Raw genomic sequence first — 22,294 nt, 5'->3', positions numbered from 1 at the left:
TAGCCATACAATTCAAATAATATATGCATGAATTGGGAGATTTTGCTTTGCACTTCACAGTAACTGATTTCCAGAGGCACCTGAGTGATTTTGTATACAAACAAAGTTGCTGCCTGTGCATTTCACTTGAGAAGTATTTTGGAAAAATTTTTCTAATGCTGAGTTGAATTGGGCCTATGTAACTTGGTTTGGTCTCAGCTTTCATGAATTTTCTATTTGAGTCAGTAATTTTCAAAACCCTTTTAGGATTTTTTAAACTTCTCATCAACCTTGGAAAGGAATCGTGTTTGATAAGCCTTGTAAATTACTTATTTCATACTCTTGAATGCTAAAGATTTTTACCAGGTAGTAGAACAGGCTTATAGTCATTCAAACTACATTTTTTATTTCAATAATTCAGCTATTATTTTCCATGTGATCAACTGCTAAGTGTAAACTATCTTTTCTAGAGAGTTTGTAGGTGACCAACTGCAAAGCATTTTGTGATATTATTTCAAACACCCTCTGTAATCCTTTGCTATGATAAAATGTTTATTCCTGATATAGGTAAATAAATCTATTCCAATAAATTCTGCTTGTAATCTAGAAGCCTATGGTGTCTTCTTTTGCTTCTGAAATTCTATACAGCTGATACATATGCCATGAGTGTAACTCAGATTCTACTATCTCTCTTCTACTCCTGGTGAAATCATTATGCCCTCAGTTGATATTTCTCACTTTCCCTTTCACAAAACTACAATGATTCCTTTTTTATACTTCCTGTGTAATGAAACCTCAACAATCAAATAGGTTCAATTTTGCCATGATTTCAACACAGTGAGCTGCATTTGCAGGTGTTCTGAATGTAACACAGCTGCTTGCAATATACCCAGCCTGGATTCTATATTAATTTTTATTTCAATTTTAAACTCCACTTTTTGTTGCCCTTGCCATGATTCTAAAACTGGATTTTAGTCTTTAGTGCTCTGTTTACATTTAGGTTCATACAACTTAACTGTCATTTTATATGATCATTTTCATTCAATTAAACCACAAAACAAATATGTCAGCTATAAACCTGTTGGTTCCCAGGCCAAAAAAAAGACAAGGAAAAACTCTCCAACCTCTGAGAACCATGTAAGTCATCATCAAATCTAACTCTTCAGAATGTTAGTCCTGGGGCCATATAGCCAAGATACGGATAGGGATAAGCTGAGGGGAGCCTAAAGAAGGAGAGGTAGAGCCCAAAATACTGAATATGCCACAGAATGCTTCATTGGCCTCTTCTGCCACAATCTTCAATTGGTATTCCAATAAGAAGCATGTAGGGATATAGAGGCTTTCCTGGTGGCTCAGATGGCAAACAGTCTGCCTGCAGTGCAGGAGACTTGGGTTCCACCCCTGGATCAAGAAGATCCCCTGGAGAAGGGAATGGCAACCCACTCCAGTATTCTTGCTGGAGAGTTCCATGGTCAGAGGAATGGTAGGCTTCAGTCCATGGGGTCACAAAAAGTCAGACACAACTGAGCGACTAACACTACTACATTAAAAGATATGTAAGGAAAATGCAGATCTGGGTTGATGCACAGCAAAATTGCCACTGTGGTGGTAGCTAAGCAATCCCCTGAGTGCCTAATGACTTAGACAACAGACTAGGCTTCAAAAGATAAATCAAGCACAAAACCATTCCTCTAAACCTCACCAGATTGTCTAGGAGTGGATAAAATCAGCAATAAATGCTACCAGTTGCAGAATATGTGCTTCTACATTTCATAGGATGTCATAGAGTCTTGGCTCTCTTAATTCCAATTTTTCATTTGTTAAAATAATTAATTTCTAAAAATTTTATCATTCACTTTGTGAATTTAAAAATTAAGAATAAGTAAATTTAATTAATTAATAGCTGGTAAAATAAATCTAAACCAAATTTACAATAAATTTTTGTTTGTCTATTTATTTGACCAGCTATACTTTCTAATGTTTTCAGTGATATTCAACAACTTCCTTATGTACTGCTGCTGCTGCGGCTAAGTCGCTTCAGTCATGTCCGACTCTGTGCGACCCCAGAGATGGCAGCCCACCAGGCTCCCCCATCCCTGGGATTTCCAGGCAAGAACATTGGAGTGGGTTGCCATTTCCTTCTCCAATGCATGAAAGTGAAAAGTGAAAGTGAGGTCACTCAGTCGTGTCCAACTCTTAGCGACCGCATGGACTGCAGCCTTCCAGGTTCCTCCGTCCATGGGAGTTGCAAGAGTATTGGAGTGGGTTGCCTTTGCCTTCTCCATCCTTATGTACAGACACTAAATATTTTCTCATATTTTATTAAACATTAAAATATAATGTATTTGTGGCCTTTGGTATGAGAAAGACTGTTATGTTTTGGATATATCTGATATCTAATAGGATGGGTTGTGCATTTAATTACTTGATAAAACTAATAAGTAGATATGTATTCATCTTGAGTTAATCACTTTGACTTGGGCTGTGTATTGGAAATAAATGTATTTTATATCTATCAACTCTGATGTGACACTGCTGAATGTGACCAACTCAAAGAATCTGTTACCTTACCTCTTTTCCCTCCTTTCTCTTCTTCTATTTCTTCTCCTCTTCTTCCACTTTCTCCTCCTCTTCTTCCACTTCCTCCTATTCTTCTTCCTCCTCCTGTCCCTCTTTCTTCTACTTTTTTTGATAACCCTTTAAAAAATGTAGAAACTATTCTTAGCCCATTAGCCATACAAACACAAGCCACAGATCACATTTGTATTGCCAATATAAGCTATAGTTTGCTGACCCCTATATCAGACCAAAACTGTTTCAATTTAATCAGTTTTTCTTCCTTTGTAAAAAGCTTATAGACACTAAATGGAGAGGCTATTACTATCTATTGCTATCATGAAATAAGAATTTTAAACAGTTATGAATATGTCTATAAAAATTCAATTAAACTATTTCTTCATCATTTACCTCATAGGACATTCTTATATTACTTCTCTGTTAATTGAGAATTCTCAAGAAAGTGTTTGTATTAATTGACCACTCAATAGAAAGTTTATATTCACTATAAACATAGACAAGATGATTATGAAATATTTTTTCTAATATTTTATTCTTCACCCAAGACAGTGAAAGGTACTGGGAGTATTAGGATAAATATAGCCTAGTTTCTGCTTTTAAAGAATTAGCAGAATAGTAGGAAGGACAAACAGGTAAATAATTAAAATATTTAAGCTAAATAATTTGAAATTTGAGCAGAAGTTGGATTTATTTCCAGCTATCATGAAGCAGTAATATATATTTATCTAGGGCCCAGGAAGAAGATGTGACCTAGACAGATATTAATATATTTGAGAGTTGCAGGCATATGTAGTGAACTAAAGATGTATGCATACACAGACCCTTTAAGGAGAGCATAGAGAGTGAGAAAGAGTAGGTGGAGGAACAGTAGTACTAGCAGACTGTAAACAGAAAAGAAGTGGCACAAAGGAAGCTTAGGTAAGAAAGGATTGCAAAGAAGTCAAGGAGTTCAAAGGCTTCAGGAAGCTCAACCACAATAGGACTGGAAAGTAGCATTGGAGTTTGCCAGTTGGGAGCCATCTTAGTAAAAAGACTGAGGAATGTTGAGTGTTAACTACAAAACATTGCCTTAAGATAGTTATTCTCACATGAAAATCAGCTAGGGAGTACTTTTCAGAATTGAAGTACCTCTTTCTCAAAGGAAATGTCAAAATGCAATATGCCAGAGGAAATATGTGTTTTAAAATAAGCTTTCTGTTGTTCCAATAAATGTCCTACTCACAGATTGAAAATTAATGGGAATTGAAGGACTTGAGATAACAAGTGTATCTTATTTTCTAGGAACAAAGGCTTTGTTAGAAAGAAAGAAATCAAACTATAATGAAAAGGAAAGATGGGATATAGGGAAAACTTGCTTTGCTGTTCTTTAGGGTGAGAAAGATTGGAGAATTTTACAGACCAAGAGCTAGTAAAAAGCACAGTAGCTAAAGATAAATGGTAGAGGAAAGGACCCAATATCTCACCATGTTCTTGAGGGAGTGAGAGTGAAGACAGAAGCACAAATAGAGAGATTTTCATAGCAATAAGATAGTTTTTTAGCAAGGAAATCTGTGCAAAAAAAATACTTCTATATAGTTTCAATACTAATTTTCTCTACTTTAAGTTTTATCTGTATTGAGGAAGAAATGAAAGTATGGGAGGGGACAAAAACCTGATTATGGGCTGACCTGTATAATGGAGTTCTACCCATTATTTATCACCGGATTATGGCATTTTAGGATCATAAAGAGAAAGAAGTACTATGCATTTGAAAGATGATACATAAAAGGGGCAGAGATGAGGTTCACACCAGGGATACTAATAAGGAATATAATAAGAGCATCATATGCATAATCTAAGTATTTCATTAACTAAATGAAGGCAAAGCTGTGAATCCTGATCCAGCAGCCTTGTTGACAAGTGTGTCACTCCAGTGATCTTGAGGACATGTTAACAAAAAAAAATTGATGTATTTTCTAACCAAAAGAAATATATAAAACTTTTTTGTTTTGCTTATTTTGTAGCTATCTGAGAGACATCAAAAAATTTACAGAGGAGGTAGAATGGCAAGTGTTAAAATTTAATAACTTTTCCATTAACACCACATTTTCATGGTGGGGGGCTTTATTTACACGATATTCTAAAATTGTGCATATATGTGAAATATGCAAATTTACCTACACAATGGTGGCTCAGTGGCAAAGAATCTGTCTGCAATGCAGGAGACACAAGAGGTGTGGATTTGATCCCTAGGTTGGGAAGATCCCCTAGAGAAAGAAATAGCAACCCCCTAAGTATTTATTCTTGGGAAAATCCCACTAATAGAGAAGCCTGCCTGGCTACAGAGTTGCAAAGGGCTTACAACTGGCTATAGGGCTTGCAAAGAGTTGGACACAACTGAGTATACATGCGGACACATGCTCACGTGCACACACATATACACACTGCAGTGTTAATTCACTTGAAAAAATGGGATGTATGTCTTGTGTCACCTGCAAGTCTATTCACGGAGAAAACGAACCACTAATACAATCATCAAGAAAGGAAAAGTGTCATCTAGAGGCTGGTCAAGCACCATATAAGTATGAAAGTGAAAAGTGAAATCTCAGTCCTGACTCTTTGTGACCTGCATGGACTGTAGCCTACTAGGCTCCTCTGTCCATGGGATTCTCCAGGAAAGAATACTGGAGTGGATAGCCATTCCATTCTCCAGGGTATCTCCTCAACTTTGAGATCAAACTTGGGTCTCCTGCATTGCAGGCAGATTCTTTACCCTCTGAGCCACCAGGGAAGCCCATATAATCCTTAAAATTTACTTGGGATGGGTTTACTGGGAAGAAAACAAGAAGAAACTCAGGAACTGATACAAATCATATAAAGTATGTGCTTGTTCAAAGATCTCGTACTGCACTATAACAGACCACTTTAAAGGAGAAGTGTTACTCCTGTTCTACTTACTTTAAAATATTAACTCATGTTTTCAGCCAAGTGGCAGCACTCAATCAGCTTGTGATTATGGGCATTCAACATCCTATGTGCCATTTAAGTACCTTCAGAATCAATTTGCAGCTGGCAAGCTATTGCTATTTATGTTTTCAGTGCATTTGAAATACTCTAGAAGTTATTTTATTTCCATTAGACATTAAGAATAGAACTAAATGTAAAATCATTACTTTGCCAATTTGCTGTGAAACCCAAAGGAAATCTCTCAAATGTATCATTTATTGAATGTAAAAGTGAAGAATAAAAGAACTTCTTGGAATTGGTTAACAACATTTCAGACAGGTAGATTTATCAAAAGTATAATAAAGATTTTTAGACTTTTTCCATTTATGCTGCTATAAAAATAGCATAAAATAGTTGGTTAAGTATCTTCTGTATTTCAAATATTATTAGTAATGTTATATTCCTTTTAATCCTAAAACCTAGCAAGTTAAACATGATCTCTACTTTACACATAAGGAAACTAAGGCTATAATTCATCAATTTGCATGACTAGCTACTTAGTGATAGCCAAAACTCCAATATGGGTACTTTTGAATTCAAAGCCAATGCTCCTATATTCTCAAGTGAGTCCATTTAGGGATTTGGATATACATTTAACTCAGGAGATAATAGAAATCTTCATATAAAATATAATTATAAAATTAAAGCTCAGATTCCTTAGTTAAATTCTTAAATTTTCTTACCTATTTATAAGATGTAACCAAGAATAACTTGTGAAACTTCAGTGCCTTAGTTAATATCAGTGTATTCCAAGCTGCTTAGGCCACTTGTGAAAGCACTACACATCATCTCTCATCCCGCAGCCTCTCCTGAGTTTTGTTTTCCTTTGTTTCTGCTTGGGTTCAGTATAGTTGAAGGAATATTTAGAACCATGAAGATTTGACCCACCACACATTTATCCTACTAAGCATCATTGGGATCCTGAATGTTCCTTGCCATGTTTTTATGCATCCTTTTAAAAATTCTCCAAGGCCCCAAAACATCATTTAAGACTAACTTTCACTTGAAGCCTCTCATTCTGCACCTTTTCATCTTACATTGTCACCTTCACTGATCATGTATTCTGATCTCCAGCTTTTACCCTTTCCGTTTTAGTAACTCTCTCTCTTCCTCTCTTTATATGTATGTGTGTGTGTGTGTGTGTGTGTGTGTGTGTAGATAGATACAGATATACAGCTAACCCTTGAAAAAACAATGGGATTAGGGACACCAACCCTGCACTGTCAAAATTCATGCATAATTTATAGTAAACCCTCTATATACAAAAGTTCTCCACACATGTTTCATATATACTGCTCACATCCACAGTCTCAACTGAGAATCCTGTAGTAATGAAATATTTTCTATTGTAAAGAAATGTGCATAGAAATGGATCCATGCAGTTCAAATCTGTGTTGTTCATGGGTTAAGTGTATATCTATGTCTACATGTATATATGTCTAATTGTATATCTATGTTTATATGCATGTTTTGCATCTGCCTTCATTCCACTGATAGCCAAGATGACCTACACTTTCTGATTCAGGTTAACTTGCCCTTTGACTTCTGCAGCAACTCACTGCTACAAATATATTTTCTATTTTCAGCAATTCAATCTGATTCTCACTGAATTCTTCTGTCTCAGTTTACACACATTTGCAGCAGCAAGCAGAATAACAATCTCCTAATGAAGCCTGAGAATAATAATCTCCTGATCCTAGTACCTGTGAATGTTACTTTACTTGGTAAAAGAAATTTTGTAGACAGGACTACAAAGACAGGAACTTTGTAGAAGATGTGGCAAGAATACACAGAAGAACTATACGAAAAAGATTTTCATGACCCAGATACCCATGATGGAGTGATCACTCACCTAGAGCCAAACATCCCAGAATGAGAAGTCAAGTGGGCCTTAGGAAACATCACTATGAACAAAGCTAGTGGAGGTGATGGAATTCCAGTTGAGCTATTTCAAATGCTAAAAGATGATGCTGTGAAAGTGTTGCACTCAATACACCAGCAAATTTGGAAAACTCAGCAGTGGTCAATGGACTAGAAAAGGTCAGTTTTCATTCCAATCCAAAAGAAAGGCAATGTCAAAGAATGTTCGAATTATCACACAGTTGCACTCATCTCACACACTAGCAAATTAATGTTCAAAATTGTCCAAGCTGGTCTTCAACAGTACGTGAACCATGAGCTTCCAGATATTCAGGTTGGATTTACAAAAGGCAGAGCAACCAGAGGTCAAATTACCAACAGCTATTGAATCATCAAAAAAGTTCTAGAAAAACATCTACTTCTGCTTTATTGATTATGCCAAACACTTTGACTGTGTAGATCACAACAAACTGTGGAAAATTCTGAAAGAGATGGGAATACCAGACCAACTTACCTGCCTCCTGAAATCTGTATAGAGGTCAGGAAGCATCATTTACAACGGGACATGGAACAGCAGACTGGTTCCAAATTGGGGAAAGGAGTACATCAAGGCTGTATATCATCACCCTGCTTATTTAACTTATATGCAGAGTGCAACATGTGAAGTGCTGGGCTTGATGAAGCACAAGCTGGAATCAAGATTGCCAGGAGAAATAATAATCTCAGATATGCAGATGACACCACCTTGATGGCAGAAAGTGAAGAACTAAAGAGCCTCTGGATGAAAGTGAAAGAGGAGAGTGAAAACGTTGGCTTAAAATTCAACATCCAAAAAATGAAGACCATGGCATCTGGTCCAATCACTTCATGGGAAATAGATGGGGAAACAATGGAAACAGTGACAGACTTTATATTCTTGGGCTCCAAAATCATGCAGATGGTGATTGCAGCCATGAAATTAAAAGACACTTGCTCCTTGGAAGAAAAACTATGACCAACCTAGACAGCATACTAAAAAGCACAGACATTACTTTGCCAACAAAGGTCCATCTAGTCAAGGCTATGGGTTTTTCCAGTAGTCACATACAGATGTGAGAGTTGGACTATGAAGAAAGCTGAGCACTGAAGAATTGATGCTTTTGAACTGTGGTGTTGAAGAAGACTCTTGAAAGTCCCTTGGACTCCAAGGAGATCAAACTAGTCAATCCTGAAGGAAATCAACCCTGAATATTCATTGGAAGGACTTATGCTGAAGCTGAAACTCCAATACTTTGGCCACCTGATGCAAAGAACTGACTCATTGGAAAAGACCCTAATCCTGGGTAAGATTGAAGGCGGGAGGAGAAGGGGACGACAGAGGATGAGATAGTTGGATGGCATCACTAACTCTACGGACATGAGTTTGCACAAGGTCCAGGAATTGGTGATTGACAGGTAAGCCTGGCATGTTTCAGTCCATGGGGGTCACAAAGAGTAAGACTTGACGGAGCAACTGAACTGAACTGAACTGAGACAAGATTAAGTTAAGATCTTGAGATAGAAAGTTTAGCCTGGATTATGTAGGTGATCCTAATATAATCACAAGGGTCCTTAAAGATGATGAGGGAGGCAGGAAAAGGTTATGTGACAACAAAAGCAAGGTCAAGAAGGACAAAAACAACATGAGAAGGACCTGACTTTCTTTGCTAGCTTTAACGATGTTGACAAGAAGCCATAGGCCAAGGAATGTTTGTGGCCTCTGGCAGCTAGAAAAGGTAAGAAAATATATCTTCATCTGAGCCTACAGAAAATATTTCATCTCTACTGATTTTAATCCTTGACTTTAGTCCCGTGAGACCCATGTTAGACTTCTGTCCTATATAACCACATTATAGTAAGACACTAAATTTGTGCAAATTCTTACAGTAGCAAAAACAACAACAACAACAACAACAAAACTGATATAATCTTTATCTTAAAAGGATATTTATGGATGTTGCCACCGCCTTTTTTCCCTAACCCCTTATACATTTTAGAGCCCCCAAATTGTAATCAATATCTACTGCCTTCATTAATTTTTGTGTACTCCCTGTTTTCTTTTTTTATTTAAATTTATTTATTTTAATTGGAGGCTAATTACTTTACAATATTGTATTGGTTTTGCCATACATCACCATGAATCCATCATGGGTGTACATGTGTTCCCCATCCTGAACCCCCCACCCACCTCCCTCCCCGTACCATCCCTCTGGGTCATCCCAGTGCACCAGCCCTAAGCATCCTGTATCCTGTATTGAATCTTGACTGACAATTCGTTTCTTATGTGATATTATATATGTTTCAATGCCATTCTCCCAAATGATCCCACCCTCTCCCTCTCCCACAGAGTCCAAAAGACTGTTCTATACATCTATGTCTCTTTTTCTGTCTCACATACAGGTCTATCATTACCATCTTGCTAAATTCCATATATATGCATTAGTATACTGTATTGGTGTTTTTCTTTCTGGCTTACTTCACTCTGTATAATATTCTCCAGTTTCATCCACCTCATTAGAACTGATTCACATGTATTCTTCTTAATGGCTGAGTAATACTCCATTGCCAAAGAATGCTCAAACTACCACACAATTGCACTCATCTCACATGCTAGTAAAGTAATGCTCAAAATCTCCAAGCCAGGCTTCAGCAATACGTGAACCGTGAACTTCCTGATGTTCAAGCTGGTTTTAGAAAAGGCAGAGGAACAAGAGATCAAATTGACAACATCCGCTGGATCACGGAAAAAGCAAGAGAGTTCCAGAAAAACATCTATTTCTGCTTTATTGACTATGCCAAAGCCTTTGACTGTGTGGATCACAATAAACTGTGGAAAATTCTGAAAGAGATGGGAATACCAGACCACCTGACGAGCCTCTTGAGAAATCTGTATACAGGTCAGGAATCAGCTGTTAGAACTGGACATGGAACAACAGACTGGTTCCAAATAGGAAAAGGAGTACATCAAGGTTGTATATTGTTACTGTACTTATTTAACTTCTATGCAGAGTACAATCATGAGAAATACTGGGCTGGAAGAAGCGCAAGCTCGAATCAAGATTGCCAAGAGAAATATCAATAACCTCAGATATGCAGATGACACCACCCATATGTCAGAAAGTGAAGAGGAAATCAAAAGCCTCTTGATGAAAGTGAAAGTGGAGAGTGAAAAAGTTGGCTTAAAACTCAACATTCAGAAAACGAAGATCATGGCATCTGGTCCCATCACTTCATGAGAAATAGATGGGGAAACAGTGGAAACAGTGTCAGATTTTAATTTGGAGGGCTCCAAAATCACTGAAGGTGGTGACGGAAGCCATGAAATTAAAAGACGCTTACTCCTTGGAAGGAATGTTATGACCAACCTAGACAGCATATTCAAAAGCAGAGACATTACTTTGCCAACAAAGGTCCATCTAGTCAAGGCTATGGTTTTTCCTGTGGTCATGTATGGATGTGAGAGTTGGACTGTGAAGAAGGCTGAGCACTGAAGAATTGATGCTTTTGAACTGTGGTGTTGGAGAAGAGAGTCTTCTTGGACTGCAAGGAGATCCAACCAGTCCATTCTGAAGGAGATCAACCCTGGGATTTCTTTGGAAGGAATGATGCTAAAGCTGAAACTCCAGTACTTTGGCCACCTCATGCGAAGAGTTGACTCATTGGAAAAAACTCTGATGATGGGAGGGATTGGGGGCAGGAGGAGAAGGGAACGACAGAGGATGAGATGGATGGATGCCATCACTGACTCGATGGACGTGAGTCTGAGTGAACTCCAGGAGTTGGTGATGGACAGGGAGGCCTGGCGTGCTGAGATTCATGGGGTTGCAAAGAGTCGGACATGACTGAGCGACTGAACTGAACTGAGTACTCCATTGTGTATATGTACCACAGCTTTCTTATCCATTCATCTGCTGATGAACATCTAGGTTGCTTTCATGTCCTGGCTATTATAAACAGTACTGCAATGAGCATTGGCGTACATATGTCTCTTTCAATTCTGGTTTCCTCGGTGTGTATGCCCAGCAGTGTGATTGCTGGGTCATAAAGCAGTTCCATTTCCAGTTTTTTAAGGAATCTCCACACTGTTCTCCATAGTGGTTATACTAGTTTGCATTCCCACCAACAGTGAATGAGGGTTCCCTTTTCTCCACACCCTCTCCAGCATTTATTGCTTGTAGACTTTTGGATCGCAGCCATTCTGACTGACGTGAAATGATGCCTCATAGAGGTTTTGATTTGCATTTCTCTGATAATGAGTGATGTTGAGCATCTTTTCATGTGTTTGGTAGCCATCTGTTTGTCTTCTTTGGAGAAATGTCTATTTAGTTCTTTGGCCAATTTTTTGATTGGGTCATTTATTTTTCAGGAATTGAGCAGCAGGAGTTGCTTGTATATTTGTGAGATTAGTTGTTTGTCAGTTGCTTCATTTGCTATTAGTTTCCCCCATTCTGAAGGCTGTCTTTTCAGCTTGCTTATAGTTTCCTTTTTTGTGCAGAAGCTTTTAGTTTTAATTAGGTCCCATTTGTTTATTTTTGCTTTTATTTCCAATATTCTGGGAGGTGGGTCATAGAGGATCCTACTGTGATTTATGCCAGAGAGTGTTTTGCCTATGTTTATAGTTTCTGGTCTTACATTTAGATCTTTAATCCATTTTGAGTTTATTTTTGTGTATGGTGTTAGAAAGTGTTCTAGTTTCATTCTTTTACAAGTGGTTGACAGTTTTCCCAGCACTACTTGTTAAAGAGATTGTCTTTTCTCCATTGTATATTCTTGCCTCCTTTGTCAAACATAACGTGTCCATAGGTGCGTGGATTCATCTCTGGGCTTTCTATTTTGTTCCATTGATCTATATTTCTGTCTTTGTGCCAGTACCATACTGTCTTGATAACTGTGGCTTTGTAGTAGAGCCTGAAATCAGGTAGGTTGATTCCTCCAGTTCCATTCTTCTTTCTCAAGATTGCTTTGGCTATTTGAGGTTTTTTGTATTTCCATACAAATTGTGAAATTATTTGTTCTAACTCTGTGAAAAATACCATTGGTAGCTTCATAGGAATTGCATTGAATCTATAGATTGCTTTGGGTTGTATACTCATTTTCACTCTATTGATTCTTCCAATCCATGAACATGGTATATTTCTCCATCTATTAGTGTCCTCTTTGATTTCTGTCACTAATGCTTTATAGTTTTCTATATATAGGTCTTTACTTTCTTTAGGTAGATATATTCCTAAGTATTTTATTCTTTTCGTTGCAATGGTGAATGGAATTGTTTCCTTAATTTCTCTTTCTATTTTCTCATTATTAGTGTATAGGAATGCAAGGGATTTCTGTGTGTTGATTTTATATGCTATAACTTTACTATATTCATTGATTAGCTCTAGTAATTTTCTGGTGGAGTCTTTAGGGTTTTCTATGTAGAGGATCATGTCATCTGCAAACAGTGAGAGTTTTACTTCTTTTCCAATTTGGATTCTTTGTATTTCTTTTTCTGTTCTGATTGCTGTGGACAAAATTTCCAAAACTATGTTGAATAGTAGTGGTGAAAGTGGGCACCCTTGTCTTGTTCCTGACTTTAGAGGAAATGCTTTCAATTTTTCACCATTGAGGATAATGTTTGCTGTGGGTTTGTCATATATAGCTTTTATTATGTTGAGGTATATTCCTTCTATTCCTGCTTTCTGGAGATTTTTTTTTATCATAAATGGATGTTGAATCTTGTCAAAGGCTTTCTCTGCATCTATTTACATAATCATATAGCTTTTAATTTCAATATGTTAATCTGGTGTATTACATGGATTGATTTGTGGATATTGAAGAATTCTTGCATCGCTGGGATAAAACCCACTTGGTCATGGTGTATGATCTTTTTAATGTGTTGTTGGATTCTGATTGCTAGAATTTTGTTAAGGATTTTTGCATCTATGTTCATCAGTGATATTGGCCTGTAGTTTTCTTTTTTTGTGACATCTTTGTCAGGTTTTGGTACTAGGGTGATGGTGGCCTCATAGAATGAGTTTGGAAGTTTACCTTCCTCTGAAATTTTCTGGAAGAGTTTGAGTAGGATAGGTGTTAGCGCTTCTCTAAATTTTTGGTAGAATTCATCTGTGAAGCCGTCTGGACCTGGGCATTTGTTTGCTGGAAGATTTCTGATTACAGTTTCAATTTCCGTGCTTGTGATGGGTTTGTTAAGATTTTCTATTTCTTCCCGGTTCAGTTTTGGACAGCTATACTTTTCCAAGAATCTGTCCATTTCTTCCAAGTTGTCCATTTTATTAGCATATAATTACTGATAGTAGTCTCTTATGATCCTTTGTATTTCTGTGTTGTCTGTTGTGATCTCTCCATTTTCATTTCTAATTTATTGATTTGATTTTTTTCCCTTTGTTTCTTGATGAGTCTGGCTAATGGTTTGTCAAATTTATTCATCCTCTCAAAGAACCAGCTTTTGGCTTTCTTGATTTTTGCTATGGTCTCTTTTGTTTCTTTTGCATTTATTTCTGCCCTAATTTTTAAGATATCTTTCTTTCTACTAACCCTGGGATTCTTCATTTCTTCCTTTTCTAGTTGCTTTAGGTGTAGAGTTAAGTTATTTATTTGACTTTTTTCTTGTTTCTTGAGGTATGCCTGTATTGCTATGAACTTTCCCCTTAGGACTGCTTTTACAGTGTCCCACAGGTTTTGAGTTGTTGTGTTTTCATTTTCAATCGTTTCTATGCATATTTTGATTTCTTTTTTGATTTCTTCTATGATTTGTTGGATATTCAGCAGCGTGTTGTTCAGCCTCCATATGTTGGAATTTTTAATAGTTTTTCTCCTGTAATTGAGATCTAATCTTACTGCATTGTGGTCAGAAAAGATGCTTGGAATGATTTCAGTTTTCTTGAATTTACCAAGGCTAGATTTATGGCCCAGGATGTGATTTATCCTTGAGAAGGTTCCATGTGCACTTGAGAAAAAGGTGAAATTCATTGTTTTGGGGTGAAATGTCCTATAGATATCAATTAGGTCTAACTGGTCTATTGTATCATTTAAAGTTTGTGTTTCCTTTTTAATTTTCTGTTTAGTTGATCTATCCATAGGTGTGAGTGGGGTATTAAAGTCTCCCACTATTATTGTGTTATTGTTAATTTCCCTTTCATACTTGTTAGCATTTGTCTTACATATTGCGGTGCTTCTATGTTGGGTGCATATATATTTATAATTGTTATATCTTCTTCTTGGATTGATCCTTTGATCGTTATTAGTGTCCTTCTTTGTCTCTTTTCACAGCCTTTGTTTTAAAGTCTATTTTGTCTAATATGAGTATTGCTACTCTTGCTTTCTTTTGGTCTCTATTTGCATGGAATATCTTTTTCCAGCCCTTCACTTTCAGTCTGTATGTGTCCCCTGTTTTGAGTTGGGTCTCTTGTAGACAACATATATAGGGGTCTTGTTTTTGTATCCATTCAGCCAGTCTTTGTCTTTTGGTTGGGGCATTCAACCCATTTACAGTTAAGGTAATTTTTGATAAGTATGATCCTGTTGCCACTTACTTTATTGTTTTGGGTTTGAGTTTATACATACTTTTTGTGTTTCCTGTCTAGAGAATATCCTTTAGCATTTGTTGGAGAGCTGGTTTGGTGGTGCTGAATTCTCTCAGCTTTTGCTTATCTGTAAAGCTTTTGATTTCTCCTTCATATTTGAATGAGATCCTTTCTGGGTACAGTAATCTGGGCTGTAGGTTATTTTCTTTCATCACTTTAAGTATGTCTGGCCATTCCCTCCTGGCCTGAAGAGTTTCTATTGAAAGATCAACTGTTATCCTTATGGGGATCCCCTTGTGTGTTTTTTGTTGTTTTTCCCTTGCTGCTTTTAATATTTGTTCTTTGTGTTTGATCTTTGTTAATTTGATTAATATGTGTCTTGGGGTGTTTTGCCTTGGGTTTATCCTGTTTGGGACTCTCTGGGTTTCTTGGATTTGGTGTTTATTTCCTTCCCCATTTTAGGGAAGTTTTCAACTATTATCTCCTCAAGTATTTTCTCATGGTCTTTCTTTTTGTCTTCTTCTTCTGGGCCTCCTGTGATTAGAATGTTGTGGTGTTTAACATTGTCCTGGAGGTCTCTGAGATTGTCCTCATTTCTTTTAATTCGTTTTTCTTTTTACCTCTCTGATTCATTTATTTCTACTATTCTATCTTCTACTTCACTAATCCTATCTTCTGCCTCCATTATTCTACAATTTTTGCCTCCAGAGTGTTTTTATCTCATTTATTGCATTATTCATTATATATTGACTCTCTTTTATTTCTTCTAGGTCCTTGTTAAACCTCTCTTGCATCTTCTCAATCCTTGTCTCCAGGCTATTTATCTGTGATTCTATTTTGATTTCAAGATTTTGGATCATTTTCACTATCATTATTCAGAATTCTTTATTAGGTAGATTCCCTATCTCTTCCTCTTTTGTTTGGTTTGGTGGGCATTTATCCTGTTTCTTTACCTGCTGGGTATTCCTCTGTCTCTTAATCTTCTTTATATTGCTGTATTTGGGGTGGCCTTTCTTGTATTCTGGCAGTTTGTGGAGTTCTATTTATTGTGGAGTTTCCGCACTGTGGGTGGGGTTGTACAGGTGGCTTGTCAAGGTTTCCTAGCTAGGGAAGCTTGTGTCAGTTCTGGTGGGTGGAGTTGGATTTCTTCTCTCTGGAGTGCAATGAAGTGTCCAATGATGAGTTATGAGATGTTAGTGGGTTTGGAGTAACTTTGGGCAGCCTGTATATTGAAGCTCAGGGCTGTGTTCCTGTGTTGCTGGAAAATTTGCATGGTATGTCTTGCTCTGGAACTTGTTGGCCCTTGGGTGGTGCTTGGTTTCAGTGTAGGTATGAAGGCATTTGATGAGCTCCTGTTGATTAATGTTCCCTGGAGTCAGGAGTTCTCTCGTGTTCTCAGGATTTGGACTTAAAAAACCATAAGCCTCCTGCTTCTGGTTTTCAGTCTTATTTTTACAGTAGTCTCAAGGCTTCTCCATCTATACAGCACTGTTGATAAAACATCTCCTTTTGAAGACAATGGGCTACTTTTCTGAGTGCCTGATGTCCTCTGCCGGCATTCAGAAGTTGTTTTGTGGAATTTACTCAGGGTTTAAATGTTCTTTTGATGAATTTGTTGGGGAGAAAGTGGTCTCCCTGTCCTATTCCTCCGCCATCTTAGGACCACCCCTATTTTCTTAATAGAGAAGGAAGATAGTAAATGGCACCCCAGTTAATATGGAACTGAGAACTTCCAGATGTACAAGTTGAATTTAGAAAAGGCAGAGGAACCAGAGATCAAATTGCCAACATTTGTTGGATCATTGAAAAAGCAAGGGATTTCCAGAAAAACATCTACTTCTGCTTCATTGATTACACTAAAGCCTTCGACTGTGTGGATCACAATGAATTGTGGAAAATTCTTAAAGAGATAGGATACCAGACCACCTTAACTGCCTCCTGAGAAACCTGTATGCAGTTCAAGAAGCAACAGTTAGAACCAGACATGGAACAATAGACTGGTTCATAATTTGGAAAGGAGTATAAAAATGATGGCTGTATATTTTCACCCTGCTAATTTAACATATATGTAGATGCATTCCTTGATATTCAGTTAGTAAAGAATCCGCCTGCAATGCAGGAGACCCCAGTTCCATTCCTGGGTCGGGAAGATCTGCTAGAGAAGGGATAGGCTATCAACTGTAGTATTCTTGGGCTTCCTTTGTGGCTCAGCTGGTAAAGAATCTGCCTGTGATGCGGGAGATCTAGGTTCGATCCCTGGGTTGGGAAGATCCCCTGGAGAAGGGAAAGGCTACCCACTCCAGTATTCTGGCCTGGAGAATTCCATGGACTGTATAGTCTATGGGGTCACAAAGAGTCAGACAACTGAGTGACTTTCACTTTCATTTTCAGAGTACACATTGTGAAATGCCAGGCTAGATGAATCATAAGCTGGAATCAAGATCACCTGGAGAAACATCAACAATGAGTACGAGTCTACAATCAAAGTCAGTTTCTGAAATTAGTTTTGTCTTCATTCTAAAAGAGGTGAATCAGCTAGACTGTATTTGAAAAGGAAATTTTACTGATGTTAGCTCATATTCTTTTCTTCTTATTATTAAAGATTGTAACAAGCAGGGGAATTTTAGACATTAAGTTACAAATAATCCATAAACTAGATACTAATTCTTTGAATCTTTAAGTTAGTCATTCAGTTACTGGATTCTTTTTTTTTGGGGGGGGGGGACAATATATGTGTGTGTGCTTATTCACTAAGTCATGTCCAACTCTCTTGTACTCCATGGACTGCAGCCTATCAGGATGCTCTGTCCATGGGATTTCCCAGGCAAGAATACTGGAATGGGTTGCAATTTCTTCCTCTAAGGGATCTTTCCAACCCAGGGATCAAACCTGCGTCTCTTGCATCTCTTGCATAACAGGTGGATTCTTTACCACTGAGCCACCTGGGAAGCCCGTTGATAATATGTAGCTGTTAAGAAAATAATGTTTCTAAAATTATAAAGCAGTTGGAAACAAATTAGTCATTTAATGCCATATGAAACAGTAATTATTGAAAATGTCTGAAGATACATAAAATAAGCCTAAACACAAAAACAGTTTTAAAAGATTAACTAAAATAGGAGCAAGAGATAAATTCTAGTACTATAATTTTATTGAATATTCATTTATTACTGGCTTTTATAGAAGGAAAGACTGGCTTTGTAACACAAGCAAAACCCAAATGGACTTTCCAGTTAGGTAACACGCTCTCCTCTGCATAACTTGGCCTTTCTTCACAGTGGGTCCCAATGCCTAATAGGAGTCATTCATTTTATTCCACAAGCCACGCTGAGAAGAAATTCTGAACCCACATCATGGACATCCCCATGCTATTTATCCTTTAGGATGCAAGGCACATGTTCAATTATTTTTTAACCCATCCAGAAAATTTTATGTGCTTTCAGGCTATGCTGTGTGCACTTTTATAAAAAAAGTAGTCAAATAATGAGATTTTTCTCATTATGATTCAATGATTCAAACAACAACAAAATATCACCAATATGTAATAAAGTAGAACAACAAAATATGCATTTTTCTCATTTGCAGCTAGAAATGCATGCTGAAATATTCATCTATTTAAAAGCCAATATTTAATCCAAAAAGTAACCAAATAATACTTACAGGAGTAAAAATAAGTTGCCAAAACTGCATGTGAAAGATTACCTTCTTGACCAAACACCCACCATCAACACTGAAAGAATATGATTTTAAAAAAAATGTGCTAAATAGCAATGACAGATGCCAGTGCTTTCTAAAATAATACCAAATGAAGATTTCAGGGCCACTTAATTTAATTTGCATCCTGGGGATAGCTTTTTATCTTCTTGCCAAAGAATTTATATTCATAACCTGCCATGACTGATTACAAAAATGAGAAGTCTAGGATGTTTTTGTTTGTGTTTCTATTTTTTTTTAAGCCAGGAAACATTAGAACATTAACTTTAAAGTGCTAACCATAGTTAGGGTATCATTTGGAACATTTCCCCTGTCATGCTAGCAAAGTAAAATAGTCCAATTTGCAAATTCCAGAGGCTTGGGAGATAACAGTGGTAATAATGTTTTGGACCATAGGTCTCTGTTGGCTCATACCTTTTCAAATTATTGTTTTTGTAGCCACTAGCCCTATTTCTCCCATCCCACATAAATACTTGCACACAATGAAACAACGAGATTTCTGGCACATCCATAGGCCTTCTTAATCTCTCTCTTGTTTTGCTCCTGTTCTCTAGCTGAATAAGAGAAAGAGAGATGTTTTACTGTGAATTCTTGGCTCCGTTCACCTTTGAAAGAATTTTTTCCCTTCTGTCTTCATTTTAGCATGGCTTTTTAAAAAAAACTGAATGTTATTTACATTTGCTTTGAAACTGCCTTTTCAATTCATTACCTTGCTGTGTGTTAATTTCCTTTCTCAAGTTTGCATGCAGCTAAGCATGATATTTTTATGCTAATTTTGCTTTACAAATGTTAGGTAGATAGAATAGGAAAAAGGAGTCCAGAATGGCGGTAGCTAAAAGATAAAGAAGGAAAACCTAGACAGCATATTAAAAAGCAGAGACATTACTTTGCCAAAAAAGTTCATCTAGTCAAGGCTATGGTTTTTCCAGTAGTCATGTATGGATGTGAGAGTTGGACTATAAAGAAAGCTGAGTGACGAAGAATTGATGCTTTTGAACTGTGGTGTTGGATAAGACTCTTGAAAGTCCCTTGGACTCCAAGGAGATCAAACTAGTCAATCCTGAAGGAAATCAACCCTGAATATTCATTGGAAGGACTGATAGTGAAACTGAAACTCCAATACTTTGGCCACCTCATGTGAAGAGCTAACTCTTTTGAAAAAACCCTAATCTGGGAAAGATTGAGGGTAGGAGGAGAAGGGAATGACATAGGATGAGATGGTTGGATGGCATCACCAACTCAATGGATATGAGTTTGGGTAGACTCTGGGAGTTGATGATGGACAGGGAAGCTTGGCGTGCTGCAGTCCATGGGATCGCAAAGAGTCAGACATGACTGAGTGACTAAACTGAACTGAACTGAAGCATGATATCCACATTTTCTGCTGGAACAGTGGACTGCACTATTGTCCAAACTTGATCTTTCATCATTTGTTTATAAGTGATTTATTTATTCATTTAATTAAACCCTCCCACATCGGTCGCATGGTTTGTAATCATCTAGAGATGTACTATCCAAAATGGTAGCCACTTGTCATGTGTCATCATGTTTAAAGGTGATGCCTTCCATATTGGACAGTGCAGATGTTACAGAACATTTCCATCATCTCATAAAGTTCTATTGGACAACACTATTTTAGAGGAAGTCTCCTAGACTGAAGAGCTAGAAATCTAACCCAGTCTTCTCGAAGTATAAGAAATCAGAGGGTTTTTTGTTGTTGTTGTTGTTGTTCCGTACTCAGTGTAGGAATTCAATATATACCAATTAGAATGTGTTGAAAAGTATGCAGGTGGAAAATGAAATTAACATATTAGGATTTATTTATCAATACACATTACATGACAGGGAAAACAAAACATCCAAGCTATAATGTATTTACCTTTTCTGCTCTGGAAAACTCTGACTCTTGTAAGTAATCCTTGGTGCTACTGAAGCTGAATTCATCCTAAATTTATCTCACACCCACTATGAGCAAGTTTATGAGCTCCACATTTTTTGCAGGGGGAAACATTCAAAAAAGCATTCTCCATTCTAATGAGGAAGATAGTCTTGGACTTAAATAAATATTGTATAAGCAAGGTCTTATCCAAGCTTTGTGGGACCCTAAATATATGCAATTTAGTAAGCACTCAAAAAACCAGAACTCCGCCAAATTGGCAATATGAAAAACCATATATACGGTTTTATATACATACATATGTATATATTTATATACATAAAACATATTTACATATATAAAATTCCTGGAGTTTTGGAAGGAGTCTGTTAAAGTAAGTTTTCCTTAATTTATTGTAAATCCATTTCTGAATATTAAACAAAACATAAAAAGGGCCATGTGCAAAAAGCAGGGGAAAATAACAATGACAGAAAGGACTGGAGAAGGTATTTTTATATAAAAAGCACTGAAAGTTCCGACTTCATACTATTAAAATAATAGTGCTTACTCCTGGTATGAGGACTCTGTGAGATCTTGCAGAGAGTTCCTGCTGAAAAGTCTAGCAAAGGATAAATCAGTATTTCACTATAACCATAGAAACTGCCATCCTAGGTCTCTTAATTCAGACTTAAATTGAACTACTTCAATTGTTTTTCTTCTATAACACATGTTCCAGTGGCAGGATCAAGATTTCAAATATTAAAAATTATTCTACAAACATGTATGAAACACATACTTTATGCAAGATATTTTTCTATAATGAGAATACAAAGCAATAAGATATACTCTTGTTCTTCAAGGAGTCACTTTTAGTTGGAGAATAGAGAATAAACAGACACCAAGAGATAGACTAAAATCAACACTATTCCTGCAAAGTAAGCCCCATCAATCAGTGAAATAAGTAATCTGGGACCTAAATATATTAATGGAAAAATTATAATACAAGATGTTGACCATATTTTTCTAGAATATCAGTCCTGACAATCATAATTTTACATAACTTATTTATCATATATCCAGTAGTTTTGGAAGAGATTTTGCCTAGATCTTAAAACCAGAATTCTTTTGACAAATGTCCATATTTACTAAAGAACATTGTGTTGCACTGAAGATCTCACTAACTCTAGTTGCTCCCATCACCTTTATTCAGAAATAGAATTGCAAAATGCTTTTTCTTACTGACAGGTTTCCACAGACTGTATATGTAACACAAATGGTAAATGTTTTGCTTTAGGCTCAGTGCCTTCCTCTTCTTCCGTTAGAAGCACAGTTTACGAAATATATTAGGACTCTGTCACTTTATTGAAAATTTCTGTGGGAAAAGAGAAGCACCACATTCTGTGGATCATAGTATTTTACTAGGAAAAATTTATTTAAAAAATCTTCCAAGACGCTTGTCTTGAGTACATTGAGTACACTGTGTACTTGTCTTGAGTACATTGTGTCTCTTTTCTTCTGAGGCACCATGCATCAAAGCATGGCCCAAACTCACTCTCTCCCCTTTTCTTCCTCCTTTTCCATCCAAAGTATTTTTCTCTTCATTCTGAAATATAGGACACATAACACAGCATGTTCATAAACTTAAAAAGGACTTATCTAAAATCTTCTCAAATGTCACCTGCTAGGAAGGCAATGGCAGCCCACTCCAGTGTTCTTGCCTGGAGAATCCCAGGGACGGGGAAGCCTGGTGGGCTGCCATCTG

Source organism: Bos javanicus, chromosome 1 (genome assembly GCF_032452875.1).
Source record: "Bos javanicus breed banteng chromosome 1, ARS-OSU_banteng_1.0, whole genome shotgun sequence".
Taxonomy (NCBI): Eukaryota; Metazoa; Chordata; class Mammalia; order Artiodactyla; family Bovidae; genus Bos; species Bos javanicus.
The sequence above is the reverse complement of the archived record's forward strand: the minus strand, read 5'-3'. Positions refer to the sequence as shown.